The 7,381-nt window shown below is 46.7% G+C and overlaps 1 long non-coding RNA gene across 1 annotated transcript in view; it reads right to left on the bottom strand.

Annotated features, from left to right (window-relative positions):
* Nucleotides 1-7,100, bottom strand: part of LOC144105422 (uncharacterized) — a 77,679-nt gene extending 70,579 nt beyond the window's left edge. The window contains exons 1-2 of the long non-coding RNA XR_013308788.1: nt 7,027-7,100; nt 6,286-6,400 (exon numbers count right to left, since the gene is read on the bottom strand). This is a non-coding gene — a long non-coding RNA (uncharacterized LOC144105422). The remainder of the gene's footprint in view (nt 1-6,285; nt 6,401-7,026) is intronic.
* Between the last annotated feature and the right edge of the window lie 281 nt (nt 7,101-7,381).

Consider the following 7,381-nt stretch of genomic DNA (forward strand, 5'->3'; position numbering starts at 1 on the left):
CTTACAGGACTTCATTACACATTTGCGCCTGGCCCCGCCTCAATCTTCCGAACATTACATATTCGTGCACCCAGACGTTGCGTGTTCGACACAAGTTTTTACGCTTCGAGACGCTTTAAAGGCGCCTTCTACACGGGCAGTTCGGCCCTTGAAGCCTGCAACCTTGCACCTCTAGTTTTGGCTCTCTGCTTCAAAGCTGCGATTTCTCGACATATCTTAGCATTAGAGGCCCCTTCACATGCCCGTGTTGACATGAGGCAAAGAGCACAGAGGGACATTCCCCTCTCCACTTTCATGGGAGAAGAGTTGGAAGGGAAGGAGGGAGAATTAATACGATAAGAGGGTGGGAGGTGAGGGGTGGTAAAGCAGAGAGAAGAAAAACTCAAACTCCTTTTTTAGTGGAAAGAACAAAGCGGAAAGCGGAGGAGGGAAGAGGAAGGGATGGCGAGGCGTTGAGGGTCGTGCGTCAAATGAAATGTCTGTGTCTGTGTTCCTCAGCTAAGAGCACACTTGAACGCATCTCACCGTGGTAATCAAGAACCTCTCTATGCCCAATGCAGGCAAAGGCCTCTGCTCTTCTTTTTCTTAAAAGCGGTGAAACCTTAGGCAGAGCTAAAAACCAGATGCATGCAATAAGAGATAGATAGGGCAATGCCATTAGCTATATGGATAAGAGAGTTACTCAGCCGTAGCGTTCTACACAAATATATGCTGTAGCCGACGTAATCAGAACGTTAATGAGAGAGAGAGAGTAACGCACAGCAATGCGTCATCCTGTCTGTAACGAAAGAGAAAGTGAAGAAAGACTTAGGAGCAATACAAAGAAAGAAACCACTTGGTGAGGATCAGGAAAAAGCAGATCTCCTGAGGGATGGAGCGCGATTTTACTAGAAAAACTAGCCACCCTGTACACGCAATGCGTTATGACCTAGGCTGCACCAGAAGCTTGGAAGAATAATATTATCGTAATTTAATAAAAAGAAGAAGCCATGGACTTGAGAAATTACAGACCGCTCAGGGTACTGTGCGTTGCTTACAAATTATTTACCAAGGTAATCGCTAATAGAGTCAAGGCAGACTTACACTTCATTCAAGCAAATGATCAGGCAGGCTTTCGTAAAGGATATACGACAATAAAGCACATTCACACTATCAATCAAGATATATAGAAATGCGCAAAATATAGCCACCCCCTAAACATAGCCTTCATTGATCACGAGAAAACATTGCACTCATTGGATCCTCAGCAGTCATGCAGACATTAGGAATCAGTGTGTAGATGAGCAGTATGCGAAAATACTAGATGATATCTACAGCAACTGCACAGCCACCATAGTCGTAAACAAATTGGGCAATAAAAATCCAAAATTGAAGGCCTTTTAGCAGAGAGGCATCATATCGCCAATGCGGCTCAACGCAAGTTTAAAGGAGGTATTCCGAGGCCGGCATGGGGAAAAGGTAGGGATAAGAGTTAATAGAGAATACCTGAATAATCTGAGATTCGATGATGACATTGTCTTAACGATTCACTCAGGAGATGAACTGTAAATTATGATCACTGAGTTGGAAAGCAGAGCAGAATGGTGGATTTTAAAATTAACACGCAGAAAACCAAAGTACAAAAGTTTAGCCAGAGAACTGCAGTTCACAGTTGGTAGCGAGGTGCCGAAAGTGGTAACGGGAAGTGTCTACTTAGGGCAGGTAGTGCCAACTGACTCTGATCTAGAAACATAATTAACTAGACGGATAAGAATGGGGTGGAGCGCATATGGCAGGTTCTCTCAGATCATGAGTAACACTTTACCAATATCCCTAAATTGAAAACTATACAACAGCTGTATCTTACCAGTACTCACCTACGGGTAGAAACGTGAAAGGTAATCAAAAGCATTCAGTTTAAGTTAGGGACAACGCAGCGAGTCATGGAATGAAAAAAAAATGGCAGTTGTAACATAAAGACACCCGAAGAAGGCAGAGTGGGTGAGGGAACAAACACGGGTTAATGACATTTAAGTGGAAATCGAGAGGATGAAATGCGCATGGGCAGGATAACCGCTGGCACTTAATGAGGCTGCGATGCTTTGCTTGATCTGACCCCAGCTATACTTCAGATGGATTCTTTATGTCGCACCCATGCTGCCTCAAAAAGAATTACAGTAACGGGAGTTTTTCAATGAAGAAATGTCTAAATACAGGATCACAAAATGCTACCGTCCGCTCGATATTTTTGCGGCTTCCCATTCCGATTTCACCCTCCCAATTATGACACTGGGCGGGACCAATCAAAGCAACCTATCTGACCCCGTCGCATATGTTTGTTCACCATGGGTGCCTAATCGCTGTAACTCGTTCTTTAAGAGGCTGGTAGCGTCGTTTTCATGGTTATAACTTACAACAACCCCGTGAACGCCCAGCTGACCCATCGATGCTTCATCGTCGCGTCGATGGTGCAGAAGGGAACATTTATCAGCGACGTTTCCTTACTTACGGATTCCAACTCGAGCACGGGATACTGCGACGGAATGACAGCGTGCTCAAGATACTATATACTTTCAGCAAAGAGCGTTTCCCTACTGCTTACCGCATACCATGGGCCGCCGCTGAGAACGCGCATTTTTGGTCACGGCGATCAAGGCGCGATGTTGACGTGGGGAATGTGAGGCTGCCTGCAACCACCGCCCAGTGAACCTCCACAAGCTGACGATGTACAATGCTATACATGAAAAGAATGGCTTTTTTCTTTGCATCCGTCCTTCGTACCGAAACGAACGCTTGCAAAGTGAAATGGCTCGGTCAGATCGATTCCGCAAAGCCGTTCACAGATACACAAAGAGTAGCCATAAGTGCTGTGTGCTAGGGCGTAGGATTGTGTGCAGAGAGGCGCAAAGTCATTCGACGCAAAAAAATTATCACAGCCTCTTGTTGAGAATTTTTATTTCACTTGGTCTACAGTGCTTTTAACTAACACAAACAAGTTGGTCTTGTTGATGTAATAGACAGGGCAAAACTTGAAAACACGCATCTGTATTTATTAATAAAATTTGCAGTATATTTACTGTTTGTCCAAAAATCAATCTTCCGCCCAATTATCTCACTACCACTGCTAAAAATCGCCACTCTATGGCGACCCTGTCAGCCCGAAGAGTTTGCTTTTGCGAGATAATTAAAATAATAAAAACTGGACTATACGCGGTACGACCAATGCTAACAGCATCACTACAATACATTTAATGCAACGAACAGGAAAAACAACGCACTGATTATGTTTTTTCGGGCCCTTTAAGGCCACGGAGTGCATTTCAACAGAAGGCTTGTGTATGGCCGATGCCTTAGAACTCCGCTGCGAATGCTGCGAGAGTCTTGGGAAGGCAGTGATTAGCAAAATGTTGTCCCCTATGTCCTCGGCTTCCTTCAGAGGCTCGGGAAAACAAAAGATCTTGTAGAGAACCACATGAAGGCGCCGCAAGCCATGTCTAAAGAAAACTATGACAAGTCAGCAAAAAAAACGCACCTTCGAAGTAGGTAGCCAAGTGATGTTGCTGCGACCACTGAAGACAAACAAGCTAGAGGTTCACTGCGAGTTGCACGCGAAGGTTGTATCGAAGCTTTCCGATACCAACAGAGAAGTTAAATTAGGTAGACGGCCCAAGATTTATCACAGCAACTTGATCAAACCATACATTCAGCGTCATGCGATAGTAAGCATGACGATAAATGCTGCCGATGAGGAAGGGGCGGAAATCCTTACGACGTCTGACACGAAAGAATGTTGTTTAGATCTAATGTTAGAATATCAGGCATTGGACGCGCCTCTAGTCGCCACCCAAAAGAGGGATCAAAAGATTTAAAGGGACAGTTTATGAGTTTACGGAGGTTTTTTTCGAACCATCCTAGAAAGACCACGCGCTTAGAGTACTACATCAAGCTAACATCTCAGCGAGCCATCCGCAGTAAACCGCATCGTTGCTCAGCAGTGCAGAAAAATACATGGCTGAGGAGTTCAGCGCATGCTTGACTTGGGAGTTTAGTGCCATGTGAGAGTGACTACACATCGCCCCTGATAATAGTGCAGGTTCCGGGAAAAGATGCGAGGCCGTACGTCGATTATCGACGTGTGAACGCGATAACCCGAGATCAGTCATATCCGATACCCAACCTGGGCGAAAGGGTAGAGAAGGTGTCGAAGTTAAATTATATATCTACGATGGACCTCGTGCGAGACTATTTACAAGTGCCCTTTACGGAACGGGCTAGCCGCTGCACCGCGTTTGCTTCCCCGTTCAGAATATACCGTCTACTGATGTTGAGCTTCGGACATATAAAAACGCGCTGTTTTGTTTCTCTGGCCTGATGAACAGAGCGCTTCATGGTTTGGGCGAGTTTGCATTGCCGTACTTGGATGATGTTGCCATCTTTTCGGTCACTTCGGACGAATATATGGAGCACTTGCAAGCAGTATTGAGCAGGTTGAATGAGGCAGGCCGTGCTGTGAAGCCACCTAAATGTTGCCTGGGTTGTGGTGAAGTGACTTATTTGGGCTATGTGGTGGGGCGCGGCCTCCGCAAGCTTCAGACATCAAAATAGCCGCTGTTGTGGACACTCCCCGGCTGACCACTAAGAGGGATATAGCTGTCTTTTTATTTTCAGGTGGTTATTACGAACAATGTAGTAGAGGGTACTCTGACCTTTCCAGCCCGCTACAGACGGGCTCTGACATTCGGAGCCTGTTAAGGTGTCGTGGGACTCGAAGAACGAGAGTGCGTTCCAAATGCTGAAACAAGCCTGGAGCCACAAGCCGGTCTAACAGCACCAGACTTTTCGAAACGTTTCATCATTCAATGTGACTCCAGTGGTCGCGGCACGGGAGCCGGTGCTGTGCCAAGAAGTTGCTGGTTGTCATGAACGACCAATTTTGTACTTGAACCGCAAACTCAGTTGTAGAGAAGAGGCATACAGTATCTCTGAAAAAGTGTGCGCCTGCCTTATGTGGGCAGTTAAGAACCTGACCTGTTTTGTCTTCGTTTCTAAATTTGTTGTGGAGACGGACCTTTGCCAGGTAACTTGATTTAGTAACATGCCGTCTAAAAGCGGCCGTTTGCTAAGGTGGAGCATGACCCTTCAGCAGCACAATCTCGTTGTCTGTTATAAGGAGGGAAGGTTGAACGCGAACGTTAATGCTCTAAGTCGTGCATTCTAGGCCTCGCTCCTTTCAGTGACATCCTCTTTGCTTACTTTCTCTCGCTTCGCGACAACTGTGCTCATTGCGAACAGGAAGTAACTTGGGGAAAAATTGAATGACATCATCTGCTTTCTCAGCAGTGTTTTCGGTCCAAATGATTTCAAAGGGACCATTCTATTTTTCATTATTATTGCTGAGTGTTAATTGTTCCTACTATTTTGGTTTGTCGATCATTTGGAAAATTGTTGTTTTGAACCTAGTTTACCAGATGGTGCACTAGCCTCCTTATGCAGCGGGAGAAAATGGAGGACAGCAATTTAGTTTAGTTGAATTGGATTATTGCTTTGTCTGGTGTTTGACGGGAGGCAGAGGGCACTTCCTAGTGTTGGGTGTTGCCTTTTCCCGGTCGGTTTCGGAAGCTGCAGGATGACCAACCATGACCAGGGGCGAAACGCAAGGGCATCGGAATGACCCGAGCGAATCTGAACGAGGCGACTTGGCGACAACGCTATGAGTAGAGATCTTGGCTCAGCGAGTGGGACCTGGACACGTGATGTTGCTTGCGCATCCGGACACTGGACGTGAACTTGGAAGACCATGTCGAACAGTGCGCTCCCGGCACCCTAGCCACGTGGAAGAAGCTCGTCTTACCGTCGGCTTATCTGGTGGCGGGAATGCTGTTAGGCCCGGGGAACCCGCCCAGATTCCAGTTCGGCAGGATGCAAATTTCTCCTGCGAACGCCCCTTTGACAAGCACCGGTGCTGCGCCGCAAGGATATGGCGCCCTAACACTCCCTTGACAAGCTTTGCTGCTGCACTGCAGGACAGCAGCGCCCTATGAAGGAGTATCGTCGAGTGACATGCCCAAACGTGCAACAAGCTGCGAGACAGTGAGGCGCAGGTTTCCCTTGTCCCCTGGAAGTCACCGCACGCGGCAAATTTGAAGCTGGTGGCCAGTGTGGTCGCTGGTTGGACATCTTGTACTGCTGTCATGTGCTGCCTTTGTATTGCACAGTTTGAGGGACAACTGTTTCTGGGGCTTTATTAGCCCCAACGCTGCCGGTTGGAGGGAGAGACCGACCCACCGTGAGTCGTGTAGTGCTCACGTGTGGAGTCGGATGGTGTGACACGTTGGAGTCTCCGCGGTCGTCGCTGGGCCAGAACAGTCACGTTCGGTGTTAGCTCTGGGTCCTCTTGCTGATCTTGTTCTGTACAAATGCTCTGTGTAAAGGGTCTAACGCGCCTTTTGTTATTCTCACCGACACCTATCCTGCAGCCTTCGCTACCGACAAGAGAGCTGGCAGCGCTCAGTCTCGAAACGGGTGGCGAGCGCATCGGGGCCACCTCTATGGCACAAAAACCTTAAAGGAGATCTTTTCGCGCAGCCTCGGGATCGATTCCTAATAAAAGATATTGATGGAATTTTTTTTTCTCTTTTTCATCGTTTGACCTCTAACTCAGCTGAAGGTGAAAACTAGGCACCCGGCCATCGAAGCACGTGGTTCCAAAGTGAAGCTTTCGCTTCAAAACTTTACAGCCCCGAAGAGTTTGCTCGTGCGCTGCGACGTGTGGCCCGCTATGCAAATCCAGCCACGCAGATTTCATTATTTTGGAATAAACTCTCGCCGTCCTCCATCCGGAAGCGAGGACATCGACAGACGCTCGAGGGGGTCAAGTATATGGCTTCAGAGCAAAACGCACCGGGCTTTCAATTTTAACAAAGACGATCAATAGTTACAAATAAAAGGAAGAAACAACATTTCGAACAAGCCTTCTAAAGTTCAGCCACAGTAGTGACTAAGTATATTTGAATGAATAAACGTGAGTACATGCGCAAAAGGTCCCACCTCAGTTGAAGCGATTAAGCTTGCTAATATAACGGAAGCGAAGAACATTCGTAGCAGCTCGGCCATCTTCATTGAACACCCTGGAAGAAACAATCTCTGAATTAGTGCGGATAGAAAAATGTAACAATTTTTCTATTAAATATATTGAAGATGTATAGTTCAAGGCGTAGAAGCTTAGGGCAGATGATGAATGTATGAGACGGTAACAAATGCAATCACTGACGAGAAAATTTTGCTGTTACCTCTTGCACAGTCATGTCTATTATACTGTCACGTACAACCCTTTAATGGTATCTATTATGCCTCCTAAAAGGAGCTTTCGTTTCCGCTATCGGCGAGCAAAGAAATGCTGAAA

The sequence above is a fragment of the Amblyomma americanum genome, chromosome 9 (assembly GCF_052857255.1).
Source record: "Amblyomma americanum isolate KBUSLIRL-KWMA chromosome 9, ASM5285725v1, whole genome shotgun sequence".
In the NCBI taxonomy this organism is placed as follows: Eukaryota; Metazoa; Arthropoda; class Arachnida; order Ixodida; family Ixodidae; genus Amblyomma; species Amblyomma americanum.